At 42.6% G+C, this 23575-nt stretch overlaps 1 pseudogene; it reads right to left on the bottom strand.

Moving 5' to 3' along the window:
- Positions 1-11883: 11883 nt before the first annotated feature.
- Positions 11884-13200, bottom strand: LOC109572969 (kxDL motif-containing protein 1 pseudogene; annotated as a pseudogene).
- Between the last annotated feature and the right edge of the window lie 10375 nt (positions 13201-23575).

The raw sequence follows: 23575 nt of genomic DNA, 5'->3' as shown, positions 1-23575 counted from the left end.
GTGGGGTGCCATTGCCTTCTCCGATCTATACCTCTATTAGTAGACAATTTAGGTTACTTCTTTGTCTTGGCTATTGTAAATAGTGCTGCAATGAACATTGAGGTGCATATATACTTTCAGGTCATGTTTCTCTCTGAATATGTGCCCAGAAGTGAGATTTCAGGGTCATATGGTAGCTCTAATTTTTAGTTTTTTTAAAGAACCTCCATACTGTTCTCCATAGTGGCTGTACCAATTTACATTACCATCAACAGTATAGGAGGGTTCTCTTCTCTCCATACCCTCTTCAGCATTTATTGTTTGTGGATATTTTGATGATGGCCACTCTGGTTGGTATGAGGTAATTTCATTGTAATTTTGATTTGCATTTCTCTAATAACTGGTCGTCACTAGTATTTATAACTACCTTCTTTCATTCTTCATGTCATATTCCCTTTGCCTTAAGTACTTCAACTGGTTGTAGTTCTTTACCTGCTGGGAGGACCCAAACCTTCATTCCTGAAGGATCTGAATCAGTAATAGTCCTGTCCAGATTGAGTTGTAGTTTTCCATTGTCCCTAATCACAGGGCATGGTAAATCTAAGAGACACTCTAAGGGATCTCCTGTATTCCAGACATACTTTTTTTTTTTAATTGAAATATAGTTGATTTACAATATTAACTTTCAGCATTCAGGAAAGTGATCCAGATAGATATAGATGTAGGCTTCAGGTGGTGCAGTTATAAAGAATCCGCCTACCAATGCAGGAGACTACAGAGACACATGTTTGATCCCTGGGTGGGGGAAGATCCCCTGGAATAGGAAATGGCAACCTGCTCCAGATTCTTACCTGGAAAATTCCATGAACAGAGGAGCCTGGTGGGCTACAGTCCATGGGGTAACAAAGAGTTGGACATGACTGAGTGACTGAGCATAGATATTGATATAGATATACTCTTTCTTACTTTGATGGTAGAGTAACACCAGACTTTTTGGTGATTAGGATCAATCACTCTGGCCAATACACTATTTCCTTCTTTGCCTGTTGATTCAGAAGCTTGAGGAGCCCAAAATGGCCAGGTGGCAGCCTTAACTTCCAGTTCAATGGAATCACCTTTGTGTCTCCTGTTGGAAATATTTCTCCTTTTGGAACTAAGACCTCTAGGCCAGTAGAGGGCTTCCCAGGTGACTCTGCTGGTAGAGAATCCACCTGCAATGCAGGAGACCCCGGTTTGATTCCTTGGTTGATAAGATCCCCTGGAGGAGGGCATGCAACCCACTCCAATATTCCTGCCTGGAGAATCCCCATGGACAGAGGAGCCTGGTGGGCTGCAGTCCATGGGGTTGCAAAGAGTTGAACACGACTGAGCGACTAAGCACAGCACAGGTCAGTAGAGCATAACACTAGAACAGGAAAAAGCAGAAATTTTGCTCAAAGATTGCTAGTGCTAATAGTGAGTGATGCCACATTCACGTTTACACTTTGATTCCTGGACTCGTGAATCCTGGCTACGGGAGAGCTAGGACCATATACCAGATGCTGATTCAGAGCATACATAGTCTTCTGAGAACTGCCCCAGCGCTGCAAAGCATTGTGCTTGCACTATCTTGCATTGTAGCTGAATCTCCAAAAGGCCATTTTCTATCAATCCAGCTGCTTGCAGGTGGTGGAGAATGTGGTAAGAATTGCATGGCATGGGCCTATTGCTGCATTTCTTTTGGAGTGAGTTCCTCGATAAATAGCAATGTCATGTGGAATGCCATGATGATGAATGAGGCATTCTGTAAGTCCATCGGTAGTGGTTTTGTCAGAAGTGTTGCATGCTGAGAAGGCAAATCTGTATCCAGAGTAAGTGTCTATTCCAGTAAGAACTAAATGTTGCCCCTTTCGTGATGTAAGTAGGCCAGAGTAATCAACCTGCCACTAGGTAGCAGGCTGCTCACCACAGGAAATGGCGCTATATCAGGGGGTCAGTGTTGTCTCTGCTGCTGACAGAGTGGGCACCCAGCAGTGGCTGTAGCCAGGCGAGCCTCGTGAGTGCAAGCTCGTGTTGCCAAGCCCACGCATAACCTCCATCCCTGCCACCGTGGCCATTTTGTTCATGAGCCCGTTGAGGGTTCATGGACTGGTATCACAGAATGGATTACCCTATTCACTTGATGATTAAAATCCTCTGCTGAGATCATCCTTTGGTGAACTTCACATGAGACACAAATATCTTCACATATTTTGCCCATTCAGAGAGGCCTAGCCACATACCTCTTCCCCAGATTTCCTTGTCACCAATTTTCCAATCATATTTCTTCCAAGCCCCTGACTATCCAGCCAAACGGCCATAGGCCCTGAATCAGTATGTAATCACAAAGTGATGATGTAATCACAAGATGTAATAACAGTATGTAATCACGAGATGCATTGTTTGAAGTCCTGCCTGCTGTGAGGGTTTCCCTTTACCACTATCCTTCAGGAATGCCCAAGAGAGGGGCTGTTGTGTGATGCCTGCATATCATGCAGAACCATCTGTAAACCAGGCCCAAGTCTTCCCTTCCATTGAGAGTAGGGAGCTCCCCATGAAGCCATAAATACAGGCTAGGAGAGAGGAGGCAGCATAACAGAAGGGGGACTGTGGGTATTTGGGCCACTTCTTCATGTAACTTATTTGTACTTTCAGGGCCTGCCAAGGCCAATCTGATATATCTTGTCTCCACTTGATGATGTAGAGCTGCTGTCCATGCCAAACTCTGTAGCTTGATGGGTCAGATAAAAGCCAGTTCACGACGGGCAGCTCAGGTTGCATAGTAACTTGGGGGGTCCATGGTTAAGCATTCAGTATCTATTGCATAGTCGTCTCCCGTTCTGGGCTCCATACAAAACTAACCGCTTTTCTGGTCTCTTGGTAAATTGGCCCAAGTAACCACTCAAAATGAGGAATATGTTGCCTCCCAAATCCAGAGAGTTCCACTAGGCACTGTGCCTTCTTTTTGGCTGTGGGAGTGGCCAGAGACAACAACCTATCCTTTACCTTAGAAGGAATATCTTGCTACGCCCTATACTATTGGACCCCTAGAGATTTCACTAAGTAGAAGTTTCCTAAAAATGTTTCATTGTAATATGATTTATGTACAATATTATATAACTATAAGAACACAATGTAGTGACTCACAGTTTTTAAAGGTAAAGCAATCTATAGATTCAATGCAATCCCTATCAAGCTACCAACAATATTTTTCACAGAGCTAGAATGAATAATTTCACAATTTGTATGGAAATACAAAAATCCTCGAAACAAGCCAAAACAATCTTGAGAAAGAAGAATGGAACTGGAGGAATCAACCTGCCTGACTTCAGGCTCTACTACAAAGCCACAGTCATCACGACAGTATGGTACTGGCACAAAGCCAGAAATATAGATCAATGGAACAAAATAGAAAGCCCAGAGATAAATCCACGCACCTATGGACACCTTATCTTTGGCAAAGGAGGCAAGAATATACAATGGAGAAAAGACAATCTCTTTAACAAGTGGTGCTGGGAAAACTGGTCAACCACTTGTAAAAGAATGAAACTAGAACACTTTCTAACACCATACACAAAAATAAACTCAAAATGGATTAAAGATCTAAATGTAAGACCAGAAACTATAAAATTCCGAGAGGAGAACATAGGCAAAACACTCTCCAACATAAATCACAGCAGGATCCTGTATGACCCACCTCCCAGAATATTGGAAATAAAAGCAAAAATAAACAAGTGGGACCTAATTAAAATTAAAAGCTTCTGCACAACAAAGGAAACTATAAGCAAGGTGAAAAGACAGCCTTCAGAATGGGAGAAAATAATGGCAAATGAAGCAACTGACAAAGAATTAATCTCAAAAATATATAAGCAACTCCTGCAGCTCAATTCCAGACAAATAAACGACCCAATCAAAAAATGGGCCAAAGAACTAAACAGACATTTCTCCAAAGAAGACATACAGATGGCTAACAAACACATGAAAAGATGTTCAACATCACTCATTATCAGAGAAATGCAAATCAAAACCACTATGAGGTACCATTTCACGCCAGTCAGAATGGCTGCGATCCAAAAGTCTATAAGCAATAAATGCTGGAGAGGGTTTGGAGAAAAGTGAACCCTCTTACACTGTTTGTGGGAATGCAAACTAGTACAGCCATTATCAAGAACAGTGTGGAGATTCCTTAAAAAACTGGAAATAGAACTGCCACACGACCCAGTAATCCCACTGCTGGGCATACACACCGAGGAAACCAGAACTGAAAGAGACACGTGTACCCCAATGTTCATGGCAGCACTGTTTACAATAGCCAGGACGTGGAAGCAACCTAGATGTCCATCAGCAGACGAATGGATAAGAAAGCTGTGGTACATATACACAAAGGAGTATTGCTCAGCCATTAAAAAGAATACATTTGAATCAGTTCTAATGAGGTGGATGAAACTGGAGCCTATTATACAGAGTGAAGTAAGCCAGAAAGAAAAACACCAATACAGTATAGAACAGTCCTTTGGATTCTGTGGGAGAGGGCGAGGATGGGATGATTTGGGAGAATGGCATTGAAACATGTATAATGTCATATGCAAAATGAATCGCCAGTCCAGGCTCGATGCATGATACAGGATGCTCGGGGCTGGTGCACAGGGATGACCCAGAGGGATGGTATGGGGAGGGAGGTGGGAGGGGGGTTCAAGATGGGGAAAACGTGTATACTCGTGGCAGATTCATGTTGATGTATGGCAAAACCACTACAATATTGTAAAGTAATTAGCCTCCAATTAAAATAAATAAATTTATATATTTTTTTAAAAAGAGTACACTTCATTTATGTCATTGCTGTTGTTTAGTCACTAAGTTGTGTCCAACTCTTTTGTGACTCCATGATTGTAGCTCGTCAGCCTCCTCTCTCCATGGGATTTCCCAGACTAGAATACTGCAGTGGGTTGCCATTTCCTTCTCCAGGGGATTTTTGCAACCCAGGGATTGAACTCATGTCTCCTGCATTGGCAGGTGGATTCTTTAGCTCTGAGCCACCAGGGAAGCCCACATTCCATTTACAGTTTTTATACAATATTGTCTGCATTCTCTACATTGTACAGTATATCCTCGTAGTTTATTTTAAACATAAAAGTTTGACTCTCCTAGCCTCCCACCCTTATATTGCTCCTCCCCCTTCCCTCTCCTCATGGCAACCACTAGTTTGTTCTCTGTATCTATGAGTAAGTCTGCTTGTTTTTTGTTATATTTACTAGTTTGTTGTATTTTTTTTAGATTTTACAGGTAAGTGATATCGTATAGTATTTGTCTTCCTCTGTCTGACATTTCACTTAGCATAAGATCCTCCAAGTCCATTCATGTTGCTGCAAATGGCCAAATTTCATTCTATTTTTATGGCTGGATGGTATTCCACTGCATACATACACACACACACACACACCACATTTTATTTATCCTTTCATCTGTTGATGAACACTTAGGTAGCTTCCATATCTTGGCAATTGTAAATAATGCTGCTATGAACATAGGGGTACATCAGTTCAGTTCAGTCACTCAGTTGTGTCCGACTCTTTGTGACCCCATGAACCGCAGCACACCAGGCCTCCCTGTCCATCACCAACTCCCGGAGCCCACCCAAACCCATGTCCTTTTTTTTTTTTATTAGTGTTTTGTTTTGTTTTGTTTTGATATATATCCAGTGGGATTGCTGGGTCATATGGTGGTTCCATTTTAAATTTCTTGAGAAACTATACTGTTTCCCTTAGTGCCTGCACCAATTTACATTCCCACCAACAGTGTAGGAGGGTTCCATTTTCTCCACATCCTCGCCAACTTTTAAAAATTTGGGCTCTTTTTGATCCTGACCATTCTGACTTATATGAGGTGATTTCTCATTGTGGTTCTGATTTGCATTTCCCTGATGGTTAGCAATGTTGAACATCTTATCCTGTGTTTTATGGTCATCTGCATTTCTCCCTGAATTTTTTTCAAAATTTATTTTCTACCCTCTGGCATGCAAAAATCTTAACAACAAGTCTAGAGTAGTTGCTACTTCTTGCTCAGTAGGTCTAACCAGCACAATGTAATCTATATAATGAACCAACGTGATAACTTGTGGAAGAGAAAGGTGAGCAAGAACGCTACAGACTAAACCATGATGTAAGGCTGGAGTGCTGATGTATCCCTGAAGGAGAACAATATGTGTATATTGCTGGTTTTGCCAGCTGAAAGCATTCAGAGCCTGCATCTAGTAGTCCTCTAAAGTTCTGCTTATTTCCTTTTTCCCAATGCACAAGTACCCAAAGCTGGGAGAAGGGTTAACGGCATAAAATTTTGACAGTATACTGAGGTCCTTCCTCAAGGGGAACCAGCCTCCTCTTTATTCAAGGGGCTGCGGGCCTATAAACTAGCTCAAGTCGGGGAATTGTTTGAGGGCCCATGACTCTGTCTTTACTATTCAGTTTAGACTTTTGTTCATTTGGCCAAGAAATTTTATGTTTATACAGAATAAGTAAGAATTTAGCAGGCTGCCTATCTGTTTCAGTTCTAGGAACGTTGTGATCAAATAGGCAACACCGTAGGTCTGTGTGAGTCAGACGATTCAGATTGCTGCTTTGACTCTGCAGCTCATAAGTGGCAACCATTCCCACCTTGCCTTTGTTGTTGAGTGCCCCCTGTTAGCTTCTACTCCCTGGATCCAATTACTCCCATTACTGTTGAACCCAAATCCATGTATCTCACACACAGTGAGGCCAAAAAAATTGAAACATGGGAGTCTGGAGCAGAGAAAGGTTTATTGCAAAGATTGTGGAAGGAGAGTGGGCAATTCATGCTTAAAAAGCTCAAGCTCCAGATGGTATTTGGGGAAGCATTTTTATTGGCAAAATCTGGGGGGAGGCCTGCAGGGGGTGTAACTCTCCTCTCATTGATCGGTTGCAAGATAACAGAGTGGTGTTCCCAGAATCTCAATCATCGACCTTCTGGTTCCAGCCAATCTGGGGTTCGTGTGCTGGTTCTCTGCCTGAAGTTACCATCCTTCTCCTGGTTGGGGTCCTTAGTTCCTACAGAAGGACTTAGAAATATGTGTCAGATTGTTATGTCTACCCCCTCTCCTCACCAAGAGGAATCAGGACCCTGCTTTATTGCTGCTCTATTGTTAATTGACTGCTTTTCCTTTGCTTCTGCATTCCCTCACTGCTTTTTTCTATTTTAATTTATTTTTGATTGAAGGATAATTGCTTTACAGAATTTTGCTGTTTTCTGTCAAACCTCAACATGAATCAGCCATAGGTATATGTATATCCCCTCCCTTTTGAACCTCCCTCCCATCTCCCTCCCCATCCCACCCCTCTAGGTTGATACAGAGCCTCTGTTTGATATTCCTGAGCCATACAGCAGATTCCCGTTGGCTATTTATTTTACATATGGTAATGTAAGTTTCCATGTTACTCTTTTCATACATCTCACCCTGTCCTCCCCTCTCCCCATGTCCATAAGTCTATTCTCTGTCTGTTTCTCCATTGCTGCCCTGTAAATAAATTCTTCAGTACCACTTTTCTAGATTCTGTATATATGCATTAGAATACAGTATTTATCTTTCTCTTTCTGACTCACTTCACTCTGTATAATGGGTTCTAGGGTCATCCATCTCATTAGAACTGACTTAAATGCATTCCTTTTTATGACTGAGTAAAATTAAAAGATGTTTACTCCTTGAAAGGAAAGTTATGACCAACCTAGACAGCATATTCAAAAGCAGAGACATTACTTTGCCAACAAAGGTCCATCTCATCAAGGCCATGGTTTTTCCAGTAGTCATGTATGGATGTGAGAGTTGGAGTATAAAGAAAACTGAGCACAGAAGAATTGATGCTTTTGAACTGTGGTGTTGGAGAAGACTCTTGAGAGTCCCTTGGACTGCAAGGAGATCCAACCAGTCCATCCTAAAGGAAATCAGTCCTGAATATTCATTGGTAGGACTGATGCTGAAGCTGAAACTGCAATACTTTGGCCACCTGATGTGAAGAGCTGACTCATTGGAAAAGACCCTGATGCTGGGAAAGATTGAGGGCAGAAGGAGAAGGGGATGACAGAAGATGAGATGGTTGGATGGCATCACCGACTCAATGGAGATGAATTTGAGTAGACTCTGGGAGTTGGTGATGGACAGGGAGGCCTGGCATGCTGTGGTCCATGGGGTTGCGAAGAGTTGGACATGACTGAGTGACTGAATTGAACTGAATATTCCATTGTGTATATGTACTACAGCTTCTTTATCCATTCATCTGTTGATGGACATCTCAGCAGCATCTCAGAAAGCTCTAAAAACTATTCCACCTGTTAGAAGTCAAAATACAGTTATCTAAGGTTTTTGAGACAGAGTTGTACATTAAGTGAGGTATTATTGACAGTTTACACAATCCAGATCTAAGCATCATGTGGCCCCTTAAAAGATCAAGAAGGAATGTTATCTTTAAATGAGCTGTTTTGTTGATACTGGGAGAATGTCGCTCCTTATGGCTGAGCAGGTATTTCCGCTATGGGGGAGGTTTGGCCGATGCATAATTCAGATACACAATGCACAGTAGGAGGGAAATAGGAGGCCAAAGGGCAGGGAAATTTTTTCATGTGTAAATTTTTCTTGTCTTGCTATAAAATATGGAATTTTATTCACAATACTCATGTACTGATTTACTTACTGATGAATGCTACAAACATTTATGGAGCACTGATTGTGTGCCAGATGCTGAGAAAGACACTAGGAATTGCTGATAAAAAAGCAAACATGTTTCTTCCCCTCATGGAGCTCACTGTTTAAAAGTGAGGCAGGAATAATAGAGAAGTGTAAATTGTGATAAATCTTATATAGGAAAAATGCAGGAGACTATAAAGTCAGTATTACTTTGATATCAAAACCAAACAAAGGCATCACAAGAAAACTACAGAAAATGTTTTTTAAATATGGATGCAAAAATTCTCCACAAAATACAAGCAAATTGAATCCAGCAATATATAACATCATGGCCAAGTGAGATTTATCCCAGGAATGCAAGGTTGGTTTAATACTTGAAAATCATTAATGTAATACTCCATATCAATAGAATAAAGAAAAACAGCTACACGATCTCAAGAGACAGAGGAAAAGCATTTGATAAAGTTCAATATCCCTTCATGATAAATACTCAATAACATAGGAATAGAAGTGAAGTTCCTCAGCCTGATAAAGTCAATAAAAAATCCACAGGTAAGATTATACCTAATGGTGTAAGAATGGATGCTTTCTCTCTAAGATTAGGAATAAAACATAGATGTTAGCTCTTGCCATTTCTGGGCTTCCCTTATAGCTCAGTTGGTAAAGAATCTGCCTTCAATGCAGGAGACCCTGGTTCGATTCCTGGGTGGGGATAGGCTACCCACTTCAGCATTCTTGGACTTCCCTTGTGGCTCAGTTGGTAAAGAATCTCCTGCAATGCAGGAGACCTAGGTTTGATCCCTGGGTTGGGAAGAGCCCCTGGAGAAGGGAAAGGCTACCCACTCCAGTATTCTGGCCTGGAGAATTCCATGGACAGTATAGTCCATGGGGTCACAAAGAGTCAGACTTTCACTTCACTTTCACTTCACTTGCCATGTCAATTCAACATTGTTTGGGAATTTCTCCTAGCCAGGGAAATTGGGCAAGAAAAACAAATAAAACACATTCAGAATGAAAAAGAAGCAAAACTATTTCTATTTGCAGATGACTTGACAGAGGAGCTTGACAGGCTACAGTTCATGGAGTTGCAAAGAGCTGGACTCAACTGAGAATTTCATTTCACTTCACTGACTTTATACATAAGTTCTAATGACTCTATTAAAAAGCAATTAGAGTAAAGGAGTTTAGCAAGATTGTAGGATAAAAGATCTCTAAACAAAAAATCAATTGTATTTTTATACAGTAGCAAAGAGAAAACAGAAAATAAAATTAAGAAATCAATTTTATTTATAGTAGCATAAGAAATATAGTCAAACCTTTGTTTTTTCAGTAGTCATGTATGGGTGTGAGAGTTGGACCATAATGAGGGCTGAGTGCTGAAGAATTGATGCTTTTAAATTGTGGTGCTGGAGAAGACTCTTGAGAGTTCCCTGGACTGCAAGGAGATCAAACAAGTCAATCCTAAAGGAAATCAACCATGAATATTTATTGGAAGAAATGATACTGAAGCTGAAGCTCCAATAATTTGGCCACCTAATGTGAAGAACCGACTCACTGGAAAAGACCTTGATGCTGGGAAAGATTAAGGAAAGGAGGAGAAGGGAGCAACAAAGGATGAGATGGTTAGATGGCATCATCGACTCAATGGACATGAGTTTGAGTAAACTTCAGGAGATAGTGAAGGACAGGGAAGCCTGGTATGCTGCAGCCCGTGGGGTTGCAAAGAGTCGAACATGACTTAGCTACTGAACAACAACAGCATAAGAAAGAATGATACACTTAGGATGAATATAACCAAAGAAGTATAAAACTTATACTCTGAAAACTAAAAAACATTGTCAAAAAAAAGGTAACCTAAATAAATGGAAAACCAGCCCATGTTCATATATCAGAAGATCAGAAAACTTAATATTGTTAAAGATGGCAATATTTTTCAAACTGATCTGTGGATTCAATGCAATCCCTATCAAAATCCTATCAAAATCTGCTTCTTTGCAGAAATTGACAAACTGATCTTAAAATCATATGGAAATGCAAGGGACCCAGAATAAGCAATAACATTCTTAAAAAGAAGAACAAAGTTAAATTTATACCACCCGATTTCAAAACCTATGACAAGTTACTATAATCAAGACAGCATAGTACTGGCATAAAGATCGATATATAGATCAATGAAATAGAATTAGAAGTCCATACATTTACACCAACATTTACGGTCAATTGATTTTTGACAAGGGTCCAAGACAATTCAATGGTGTCTGAATATCTACTTACCAAAGAATGAATTTTCCCTACTATGTCCCACCATATACAAAAATTAACTCAGAGTGGATCAAAGATACAAACATAAGAGTTAAAAATGTATAACTCTTAGAATAAAACAAGTTTGTAAATCATCATGACCTTGATTTCTTAGCTATGACATCAAAAAGGAAAATTGACAAAAGAAAAAATAAAATCTGGATATCATCTAAGTTAAAAATAAAATAAAAAGGCAACCCATAGAAGGTGAGGAAATCCTTACAAATTATATATCTGATTAGGTATCTGTAGTAGGATATATAAAGAACTATTACAACTCAATAATTAAAAGACTACTCAATTTTAAAAATTGATAAAGGATTTGAATAACCACTTCTACAAGAAAGATATACGTATAGCCCTAAGCACACAGAAAGATCCTCAACAGCAGGAGCCGTCAGGGAAATGCCAATCAAAACCACAATGAGATATACCACTCTACACTCACCAGAGCAGCTATAATAAAAAAGATGGACGATAATATGGGTTGACGGGGACTGGTAGAAAATGAAACCCTAATACACTGCTGGTAGGAATGGAAACTAGTGCAGTCACCTTGAAAACAGTTTACCAGTTCCTCAATCACAATATGATCAAGCAATTCCACTCTTAAGTATGTACTCAAGAGAAATGAAAATATGCTAATACTAAGTCGCTTCAGTCGTGTCCGACTCTGTGTGACCCCATAGATGGAAGCCCACCAGGCTCCCCCGTCCCTGGGATTCTCCAGGCAAGAACACTGGAGTGGGTTGCCATTTCCTTCTCCAATGCATGAAAGTGAAAAGTGAAAGTGAAGTTGCTCAGTCGTGTCTGACTCTTCACAACCGCATGGACTGCAGCCCACCAGGCTCCTCCGTCCATGGGATTTTCTTTCTTTCTTTTTTTTTTTCCCCTTTTTAGTAACAGAGTCTCTTTATTGATAACTTCCCAACAGCATCTGTAAACATCGGGTACAAAAATATTCCACTTAACTCTGTTCTCCAACGTTGCTCGGCTTGCTCCACAAAGGCCCTAGGAGAGGCTTGTTAGGCTCTAGAGGTCTACACCTCTGGTCAGAGAAACAGGCTTGGGGCTGAGTGGATGGCTAATCTCTGTCTTGAGCCTTCTACAACTGTTTCAGAAACCTCCTTGAGATAATGATTGGAGAAAGGATTCAGTACTCTCATTGGAGGAAGGGGCAAGAAGACCAGAATCAGTAGGCGCAGGGGTGGGCTGGGTGGACACGGATGACAGTGCTTGACTGTCTTGAGGGGGTTCTGACCAGGGGGCTGGGGTAGGGGACATCTGGCTCTGGTCTCTGGGAAGCTTGAAGTGTTGTTCAGAGTAGACCTACGGCCTGACTCTGGAAAAGCTCCCTGTGCCCAGCCCAACTCCAGATGGACTGGTCATCCCCAGTTTGATAGAGGAATCTACAGAAAAGATGTTCTCAGTGAGGAAGGAGCAGGAATGAAAGATCCCCAGAAATTCTAAGGAGGGAGCCTTGTCCCCTCAGCAAGCCCTAAGTGACAGACTAGGGTGGTAAAGCTGAGTATCTCGAGGCAGGGTTCTCCATTGCCACTTCAGACATCTGGGGAGTGACGCTGCTGCTGCCCTGAGACCCCCTCGGAGCTCCTGGGAGCAGGGCTACTCGCCCGGCATCTCCTCGTCATCTGTATGGCTGCGACCATTGATGGCAGGGGAACCAGGCCGGATGTGGGACAGGTCCTTGAAGCCAGGGCTGAGGGAGGGCGAGACAGTGTCGGGACTGGTGTCACACGAGCCTGTGCTCTGTTCTGAGGTGGCGATGGTGGTGGTGGTGCTAGGCGGAATGGGGTCTTCATCTTCGTCCTCCAGGAGAGATGCCTCTGGGATGTGGCTGAAGGCCTCCGGGTGCTGTCTGGCCAGCTTCCCTTTCAGTGTCCTGATCCTGCGGAAGATGCTGTCCAAGTTCCGTTTCATCTTCACCAGGGTCCTTGTGTGGTGCAGGAAGCGCTCGTTCATCTGCTGCAGGCGGGCACTTGACAGGTTGTTGAAGTTGAGCAGCATCTCGTTGGTCTTTTCAAAGCGGTCCAGCATGTTCTTCTGGGCCAGGATGATGGCACTGACATCGTCCGCATTCACCATGCTCAGGATGCGGCTACAGAAGACCCTCGAGGCCGAGTCTGGGGGGTCCATCTCTTCCTCCTCCTCCGCTGCCTGCACATCTGGCGGCCTTGCTCGCGCTTCCGGGATGTCCATGGGATTTTCTAGGCAAAAGTACTGGAGGGGGTGCCATAAAGCTTGTAGTACATAAATATTCATAGCAGCATTATTCATAATAGCAAAAAATGTAGAAAATCAGAAGTTTATCAATTGATGAACAGATAAACAAAATGTGATATATCTTTATAAGAGAGTATTACTCAGCCATAAAAAGCACTGAAGTACTGTTATATACTACAGCATGAATGAGTCTTGAAAACATGCTAAGTGAAAAAAGCCAGTCACAAAGGAGCACAGACAGTATGCTTAATTTTATATGAAATGCCCAGAATAGGCAAACCTGTAGAGGCAGCAGGTAGATTAGTGGTTTCTTCTGACTGTAGAAGATGGGTTGGGGTTTAGGGAGTAATGGTCAACAGATGCAGAGCTCGTTTTTGAAGTAGTGATTTTTTTCTAAACTTGACTGTGGTGATGGATAAATAACGCTGTTCATATACTAGAAGTCACTAGACTGTACACTTTAAATGGGTGAATTGTGTGACATGTGAGTGATATCTCAATAAAGTTGCTAAAAATACCAAAGACTGGGGACTTTCCTGGGTAGGACTGTGCACTTCCACTGCAGCGGGCATGGGTTCAATCCCTGGTCAGGGAACTAAGATCCTGCAAGCTGCACGGTGCAGCCAAAAAAAAAAACTTGGCAAAAGACCTCAGCAAGTAGCTCACAAAAGAAGATATACAAATAGTAAAGTACAAGATATCATGTTCAACATAATTAATTATCAAGGGATACAAATTTAAGGCATGATGAGATAGCACTATATACTTACTAAAGTGTCCAAAATTTAACTAAATTAAAACAAGTGTTAGTGAGGATGTGGAACAAGTGAAACTCTTGTTTATTGCTAGAAGTAATGGAAAATGGCACAGCTACTTGTAATAGAGTTCTGTAGAAAAACTGAAATACAAACAGATCCTAAGATCTGCAGGATGAGTCAGCAAGCTGCTGACCAAGAGCTCATGGTAGTTTCACAGTCTGATGCTAGAGGCCTGTGTACCAGGAGAGCCGATGGTATAGTTTCAGCCCAAAGGCCAGCAGGCTTGAAACTCAGGAAGAGCCAATGTTTCAGTTCCAGTATAAAGGAAGGAGAATAAAGTTCAAGTATAAAAGGCTTCCCAGGTGGATCTAGTGGTAAAGAACCTGCCTGCCAATGCAGGAGATGTAAAAGATGCTGGTTCAATCCCTAAGTCAGGAAGATCCCCTGGAAAAGGGCATGGCAATCCACCCCAGTATTCTTGCCTGGAGAATACCAAGGACAGAGGAGCCTGGTGGGCTACGGTTCATAGGGTCACAAAGAGTTGGACACAACTGAAGTGACTTAGCATGCACACATACAGGTAGGAAAAAGCTGTTATCCCAATTTGAAGGTGGTCAGGTAGAAAGAATTTTTCTCTTACTGGGAGTAGAGTCAGTCTTTTTGTTCTCCAGCCTCAACTGATCAGATGAGGCTCTCCCACATTAAAGAGGACAATCTGCTTTACTTTACTTCAGTTCAGTTCAGTTCAGTTGCTCAGTTGTGTCGACTCTTTGCTACCCCATGAACCGCAGCATGCCAGGCCTCCCTGTCCACCACCAACTCCTGGAGTTCACCCAAACTCTTGTCCATTGAGTCAGTGATGCCATCCAACCATCTCATCCTCTGTCGTCCCCTTCTCCTCCTGCCCTCAATCTTTCCCAGCATCAAGGTCTTTTCAAATGAGTCATCTCTTCACATCAGGTAGCCAAAGTATTAGAGTTTCAGCTTGAGCATCAGTCCTTCCAATGAATATTCAGGACTGATTTCCTTTAGGATGGACTGGTTGGATCTCCTTGCAGTCCAAGGGACTCTCAAGAGTCTTCTCCAACACCACAGTTCAAAAGCATCAATTCTTTGGTGCTCAGCTTTCTTTATAGTCCAACTCTCACATCCAAAAAAAAAAACATAGCCTAGACTAAGATGGACCTTTGTTGACAAAGTAATGTCTCTGCTTTTTAATTTGCTGTCTAGGTTGGTCATAATTTTCCTTCCAAGGAGTAAGCGTCTTTTAATCACATGGCTGCAGTCACCATCTACAGTGATTTTGGAGCCCCCAAAAATAGTCAGCCACTGTTTCCACTGTTTCCCCATCTATTTGCCATGAAGTGATGGGACCAGATGCCATGATCTTAGTTTTCTGAATGTTGAGCTTTAAGCCAACTTTTTCACTCTCCTCTTTCACTTTCATCAAGACTAACTTTACTTAGTCCACCAATTTAAATGTTAATCTCAACCTAAATATCAACTACCTTAGATATGCAGATGATACCACTCTAATGGCAATAAGTAAAGAGGAATGAATAAGCCTCTTGATGAGGGTGAAAGAGGAAAGTGAAAAAGCTTACTTGAAACTCAACATTCAAAAAACTAAGATCATGGCATCTGGTCCCATCACTTCATGGCAAATAGAAGGAGGAAAATTGAAAGCAGATTTTATTTTCTTGGGCTCCAAAATCACTGTGGATGGTGACTGCAGCCATGAAATTAAAAGATGCTTGCTCCTTGAAAAGAAAATTATGACAAATCTAGGCAGTGTATTAAAAAACAGAGACATCATTTTGCCAACAAAGATCTGTATAGTCAAACCAATGGTTTTTCCAGTAGTCATATATGGATGGGAGAGTTGGACCATAAAGAGGGCTGAGTGCTGAAGAACTGATGCTTTCCAAGTGTGGTTCTAGAGAAGACTTTAGAGAGTCCCTTGGACTACAAGGAGATCCAACCAGTCCATCCTAAAGGAAATTAACCCTGAATATTCACTGGAAGGACTGATGCTGAAGCTGAATCTCCAATACTTTGGCCACTGGATGCTGACTCTTTGAAAAAGACCCTGATGCTGGGAAAGATTGAAAGCCAAAGGAGAAGAGGGTGGCTGAGGATGAGAGGGTTAGGTAGCATCACCAACATGATGAACATGAATTGGAGCAAACTCTGAGAAATAGTGGAGAAGAGAGGAGCCTAACATGCTACAGTCCATGGGGTCACAAAGAACTGGGCACCACTTAGTGACTGAACAAACAACAAAAAAAAACACTCTCACAGAAACACTGAGAATAATGTTTGACCAAAGGTCTGGATACTCCATGGCCCAGTAAAATTGACACAAAATCAACCATCATACTACTTACGGAAACAATTTTGCAATTTCTTCGAAAGTTAAGTATATACTTATATGACTCAGAAATTCTGTTCCCAGGCATTTACTTTGGAAAGATGAAAACATATGATCACAAAATAATTTGTACTCAAATACTCATAAAAATCTAATTCATAATGGTCAAAAATTGAACCAACATAAATATCCACCAATAGTGAATGATTAAATAAATTGTGTGGGAAAACTACATACTGGGAGTAAAAATAATGAACTACTATTACATGCAATAATATGAGTGAATTAAAAAAAACATTATTCTAAGTGAAAGAAGTCAAACACAAAAAAAGTACACACTGTATAATTCTATTTATATGAAACCTAGAAAAGACAAAGCTATACTGACAGCAGATCAGTCGTTACCAGGGGCTGGAAGCAGCAGTTTTGGGGGTAGTTGACTGGGAAGAAGCATAAGAAAACCTTGTGGGGCAATGAAGAACTTCTATATCTTTGCTGTGGAGGTGATTATACAACTATGCTGCTGCTGCTGCTAAGTCCCTTAAGTCGTGTCCGACTCTGTGCGACCCCATGGACTGCAGCCACCAGGCTTCTCCGTCCATGGGATTCTCCAGGCAAGAACACTGGAGTGGGTTGCCATTTCCTTCTCCAATGCATGAAAGTGAAAAATGAAAGTGAAGTCGCTCAGTCGTGTCCAACTCTTGCGACCCCATGGACTGCAGCCTACCAGGCTCCTCTGTCTGTGGGATTTTCCAGGCAAGAGTACTGGAGTGGGAACTTCTATAAGTGTATACTTTATTTTTTTTTATTTTTTTTGCAAGTCTCTATGTGTTTTTATTATTTAAAAAAATTTTAAGTAGTTCGTAAAATAGCAAATGGGAAATTAAAAAAAACACAAGTCATTCAATTTGCCACCACTCAAAAATACCCAACAAGAAAAAGACAGGCTGCTGCTGCTGCTGCTGCTAAGTCGCTTCAGTTGTGTCTGACTCTGTGCGACCCCATTAGAAGTGTATACTTTAAAAGGGTATATTTTTATTTATGTAATTTATTCTTAACAATAATATTGGTGTGAACAAAGAAATGAATACTCTGGTTTCTCCTCAGGTTGAATAAATACATTGCCCTGTTTTCTCCACTGGGGCTTCCCTGGTGGCTCAGAGGTTAAAGCGTCTGCCCGCAACGTGGGAGACCAGGGTTTTCTCCAATAGTAACATTTCCAGGAGTTGGTGATGGACATGGAGGCCTGGCGTGCTGCAGTTCATGGGGTCGCAAAGTGTCCACATGACTGAGCGACTGAACTGAACTGAACTGAACAGTTTCAAAGCTATAATATAATATAGAATATAGAATACCAGGGACACTGATACAATTCACTGACCTTAATCAGATTTCCACAGTTTTACTTGTGCTCATCATGTGTGTATGTGTGTGTGTATTAAATTCTATACAATTTTATCACCTGTGTAGGTTGATATATCCAACATCACAGTTAAGATGCTTTTTCTGTTTCTGGAACATGCCAAACTTTCTTCTGTCTCAAGGCTTCTAGAACTGGGGGTCTTGTCTTCCTGAGTCACCCCACTTTCCTTCCTGAATTTGCACTTCTTCCTGAGTCCCCCTCCACCTCCCACCAATGGCTGCTTCTGTCTTATCCTGAAGGTTTTAGCTCAGTACCCCTCAAAGAGGGCCCTGCCTAAGATTCTGTCTCCTTCGTGCCGTTTATCCCAGGTCTGACTATATTCACCAGGTATTCTTTTGCTTAATATGTCTCTCCCCTAAACAGACTGTGGGTTCTGTGAGGTAAGAAGTTAATTGGTTCCCTTCTAATCCCTGCAGCTTTCCACAAGGCCCAGAGGCTCCAGAAGAAACGCTGAAAGGACTTCTCAGTGCTCTGCTGCTGCTGCTGCTAACTTGCATCAGTCATGTCCGACTCTGTGCGACCCCATAGACAGCAGCCCACCAGGCTCCTCCGTCCCTGCTCTACCAAGTTGCTAAAGATTTCTTTTCTTTTGAAAGTTTAAGCTGCCCTCTAGTGGAAAATACAAGCCAAAATTGGGGCCTGGTTTTGTTCTTCGTTTTTGTTTTTGTCAATGAGAGCCCCAGACTCTCAGATCAGAATAGCAGAGGCCTAGCACCTCTCCTCTCTCTGGATATCATGGGCTACCTGCCCACCCCAGGCCCACGTGGAGCTCCCCACAACTCCAGGTGGAGGGACCGGCCTCCCCCTGTAGCACCCCTCCCAGAATCTGGGCGCTTTCCCCACCCCTCTCTGATGATGTTCAGGATTGGCACCATAGGGCCTTCCTGGTGGCTTAGTGGTAAAGAATCCACTTGCCAATGTAGGAGACACCGGTTCCACCATGATCTAGGAAGATCCCCCACGTCACTGAGCAACTAAGCCCAAGCACCGCAACTACTGAGCCTCTGCTCTAGAGCCTGGGAGCAGCAACTGCTGAGCCCACGTGTCTAGAGCCTATGCTCTACAAGTGAAGCCACCACAGTGAGAAGCCCACGAACCACAACTAGAGAGTTGTCCCCATTCTCCACAGCTAGAGAAAAGCCCACACAGCAACGAAGACCCAGCACAGCCAAAAAAATTTTTTTCATTATGTGTCTTGGTCCTTGTCTGCACTCGGAAACCCATTCATATGGATGCGCGGACACATTCTAAAGTGGGGCAGTGGGGGGGTTCTGCTGGGCTTCTGTCCCCCCAGGAATCAAAGCCCTGAGCTGCACACTTCAGAGTGTTTCTGTCCTGGGAGAGCTGTTTGGGGACAGAGGGCCCCTGATACAAGCAGCATTCGCTGACCCTGACTTAGGTAATGGTAGTAACATTGAATCTGTGGTTCTGGGTAGGAAGTCTCTGGGCAGAAGCAGCAGAATTGGCCCAGAAATGGCTCTAAATCTGAGCCTTTGGCTAATGCCATAGTGATATTACACTATGCATGAAATATATATAAAAGGAGGAGTGTTAATTTAGTTTGTCCCTTTACTAAGTGAAGTTTAGTCGTAGGCACCAGCAATACAACAATGAATATGACATGGTACTTGCCTTCAAAGAATCACAGCCTCTGACGAAATGTCACAAGTAGACGAAGCCTCAGAAGTTGCAAACTGGTGGTCTGCAGATATGTTTTATTTGGCTGGCACAGTATTTTAAGTTTTTAAAAATTAGTTGCCAACTTTTTAATATGGGAAATTTCTTATAAAAATCTAGACTTCTGGCTTCAATTGGATGACAAGCAACATGGGGTCCATACCCATCACATCCTATGGGACTGGCACCGGTGCCCCGTTCTCTCCTTTCTGTCACCTGTCTGGCCAGCCTGGCACTGTGTTGAGACATCTGCAGGGTCCTAGGGAACCCCTGCTTCCCTAGGAGCAGTGAGAGGTGAGCAATTAACTCTGAAGCAGGTGAGAGGGTGAATGAGTCTTCTCAGATGTGATGGCTTCCCAAGTGCCATCTCGACAGCCTGCATGGGTGATGGTCACAGGAGGCCGTGGCAGGGAGAGTGTGATGGGATTAGAGCCTAATACACTGGGATGGGCTGCTCTTGGCTTTGGAGCATAATGAACATGACGGTGAACGAGAATTCCAAGTCAAATTTTTCAGCAGGAAATGAAAACTGAAATAGCCACAGTAGAGAACTCAGGTTCGAAGATCTTTGTAGCAAATATGAATGGTGTTGCTCGAGGACTGGGGATCTTGCTGAAACACAGATTTCAATCCAGCAGATCTGGGGATAGGGGAGAAACTCTGCATTTCTAACAAGCTCCTGGTCCCTGGACTATACTTTGAGAACTTGGGGCTTAGAAGACAGATTGCAATCTAGTGGGCTGTGGGCCAAATTTTGTCTAGGAAATAAGGTTTTTCAGGGTTGCATAGTGTCTACATTTTAAAAAGTTGTGGGACTTCCCTGGCGGTCCAGTGATTAAGACTTCACCTTCCAAAGCAGGGGGTGCAGGTTCAATCCCTGGTCGGGGAGCTAAGATTGAACATGCCTCACAGCCGAAAAACCAAAAATCATAAAATGGAAACAATATTGTAACAAATTCAAAAAAGACTTTAAAAATGGTCCACATTAAAAAAAAAACCTTAATTTTTTTTTTTTCAAAGTTGCTAACCCACTCCAGTGTTCTTGCCTGGAGAATCCCAGGGACGGGGGAGCCTGGTGGGCTGCCGTCTATGGGGTCCCACAGAGTCAGACACGACTGAAGTGACTTAGCAGCAGCAGCAGCAGCAACAGCTTAAAATCAGGCATTTTCACATAAAATTCTGAATCTGTCTTCTCCATTCATCATTCTCTATCACATCACTGAATTTTATTAGTAGTATCTCTCATAATTGAACTTTTTTATTTGTTCGTTGTGTATCTCCACCAGGCTGTGAACTCCGCGCAGGCAGGACCTTGTCTGTCTGGTTTGCCCCTGCTCCCCTTGAGCCTAGATCAGTGTCTGGCACACAATCTATACTCTCTATATTTATTATTTGTCAAGTGAATTAGCACATGCGCTTTCCTATGAGCGTGAAGTGAGTGCTAGAGTCCACACATGGCCTTCTTCACTCACTTGAGTTACCCCCTGAGGAAGACAGACTCAGGATAGTGCCCTTGGGAGCCCCCTGTGTTCAGGGAATCTGAGGCGGAGGAAGAGGAATGAGGCAGGAAGGAGGACCAGAAGAGCGAGGGCCCCGAGGCCACCGGAGGAAGGACTATGGAGCGGGGGTGGTGGACGGTGAGTGCTGCTGCGGGCGGAGGCTGATGGGAGCGAGGGACCGTGGGCCTCTGGGGGAAGCTACTGGCCATTAAGAAAGCAGGAGAGAAAATGCTCTACCCGGGGTGTTGCCAAAATCTTGGTTCCCTGTCTACTGATGCCAAATAGAAATATGGAGACAAGAGTTTGGAGGAAATAGGAAGGAGTAGCTTTATTATTTTTGCCAGGCAAAAGGGAAACACAGCAGGCTAGCGCCTCAAGAACTGTGCCCCTCTTCTCAGGAATAAGGAGAGGTTTATATCCTCCTAAAGTCTGTGATTTCTTTTTTTTCTTTCTTTCTTTTGTAAGGTTTCAAAATGGCCACAGCTGGCATCAGGCAACTCAACAACCAGGTCTGGTGACCCTGAAGTTATCCGCTTATGTCCTTCTTTTTGAAATGCAGAATGCTACAAGAGAGTGTAGGGGGACACGAATGCCAGGTGCAAATATAATCTATATGGAGTCCGAGAGTAGTTTTCTTTGTGAAGGACAAGTCCAGCTACAAGCGTTTGTTGGTAGTAACAGCTAAAGACTAACCAAGATTGTTTAACTCTTGTGGGCCTGTTTGGCTGGTATGTGCCAAAGGCTGTTCACTCATTTCTATTTTGCTGCAACAGGAATGATTTAGTGCTATCCAGAAAGAAAGTATAGAGGTAGTATCTCAAGACTTCAGTTGGGCTTTGGAAGTTTCTAGGAGAGAGCAGTAAGTTTTGAGCCCCTGTGTAGACAGAGTCTAAGGACCTAGTGCCAAGAAAGAGACTGAAGATATAAAAAAGACTGGGAATAATGGGTTCCACCCCACCTAAGGCAGATGGAAGGCTGAGATGGGCTGCAGATAGAGAGACTGGAAAAAAAGAATTAAAAAACCCTTTCGTCTGGATAAGGGGGAGGGGGCAGGGAAAGCAAACCCCCAAGACATGTGTGCTCCTGAAAGGTCTCCATTTAGGGGAAAACTCTAAAAACCTTCCATATAATCCATGCAAGCATAGGTTGCACAGGAAATGTATCCAGTTTAATAAATGATTTGTCCTTTATGGAGTCTGCAGCAACACAGGTGTTTCATCTGACCCTGTGGCCACATGTTCATTTCCAAGATTTTTTCCAGAAGCAATATCTTGAGGGCTGGTGAAATATTCTATAATTGGACAAGGAGAGAACTATGTTGTCTCCAGCAGAGACAGGGGTGGGTGAGTAGAAATCCCTCCACTTGTGGGGTTTGTGGCAGTAGGTTAAAAGGAGACTTATGAGAAAGATAACTTAGTCTTCAAGGCCTGATGCTAGTCTTGATTTTATTGTTTTATGTGTTTTCCCCTTGTGGTGCTCAATAAGTATCTGTTCAGTGAACAAATAAATGGAAGGTCAGACTTTGTACATGAGAGTCAAAGAAATCTTGTTTTCTGGAAAAGCTAGCTGAATTAAGTGCAGGTTTTTACAGTTACCTCTTCTGGTTCCATTTCATTTCAGCTGTGAGGAATCTGAGAGACTTTAGCCCAAGGTTTTCCTTAAAGGCAGTGAGTGGAAATGTCTTCACTGTAATAACACTGTCATGACCAGGCCCTTGTCCTTCTGTGGGTCTCACCCTTCCTGGTGTTCTAGTAACCCCTGCTCTTGCTGGCCATCTCAACTCTGACTAGTAATGATCTGGCAGAGCCATTAAAGGGTGGATTCAGGAATTTGACTGGTTGCTATACTGGCTTTGCTGGGTTAACTTGGGCACTGCTTATTTTCTTGATGACTCCACTTCCTCATCTGTGAAATGGGAATAGTAAAATTTCTTTTCTCATAGGATAGTTTTGAAGATTGAATAAGACACTGTAAAATATGCAGAAAGGTGTCTTGCACACAGTACTCAATAAATGTTAGCTCTTATCCTTGGAGGTTATATCTGTTGTTGATTAATAAATGTAGGTAAAACATACTTTTACATACTAAATATAATTTTATATTTTTTGAAAATATCCTCTATGTGTAGATAGTCAAAGAAAGAGAAGGGGAAAGAGAAAGCCAGAGAGCAACAGACTTTTGGTGGTGAAAGGTTTGGAACCATCTAGGTCAATATATAATTAGAATTGAAGATGCTTTTCTGAGAGGTGAAGTGGTAATAATGGAAAAAACAAGTCTAAATACTGTTTTTTGACTCTCAAGCCAGTGCCTTTTCCACTCTACCCCATTCCATGTATGGCTTGTTAGTTTTTCGGAAATTATCCCAAATTATGTTCTAATTTAACTTCATACAAGTTCACCCCAGTAAACAAAAAGAGCAAGATCTTGGACGAGAAGAGCAGTCCACCGGGCCAGTAGATAGAGCCCAGACACTCCCCTCCAGGGCGGGTGGAGGCTGAAGGGGGCGGGGCTCGTGCGGCTACCCGGGCCACGCCAGCCTTCCTTTAATTGGTCCGAGGGCCTCGGCCCACTATCCAATTAGAAGCGGCTGCGTCATCACATTACTGGGCAGGGAGG

Source organism: Bos indicus, chromosome 18, assembly GCF_029378745.1.
Source record: "Bos indicus isolate NIAB-ARS_2022 breed Sahiwal x Tharparkar chromosome 18, NIAB-ARS_B.indTharparkar_mat_pri_1.0, whole genome shotgun sequence".
NCBI lineage: Eukaryota > Metazoa > Chordata > Mammalia > Artiodactyla > Bovidae > Bos > Bos indicus.
This window is presented reverse-complemented; position numbering and strand designations above follow the sequence as displayed.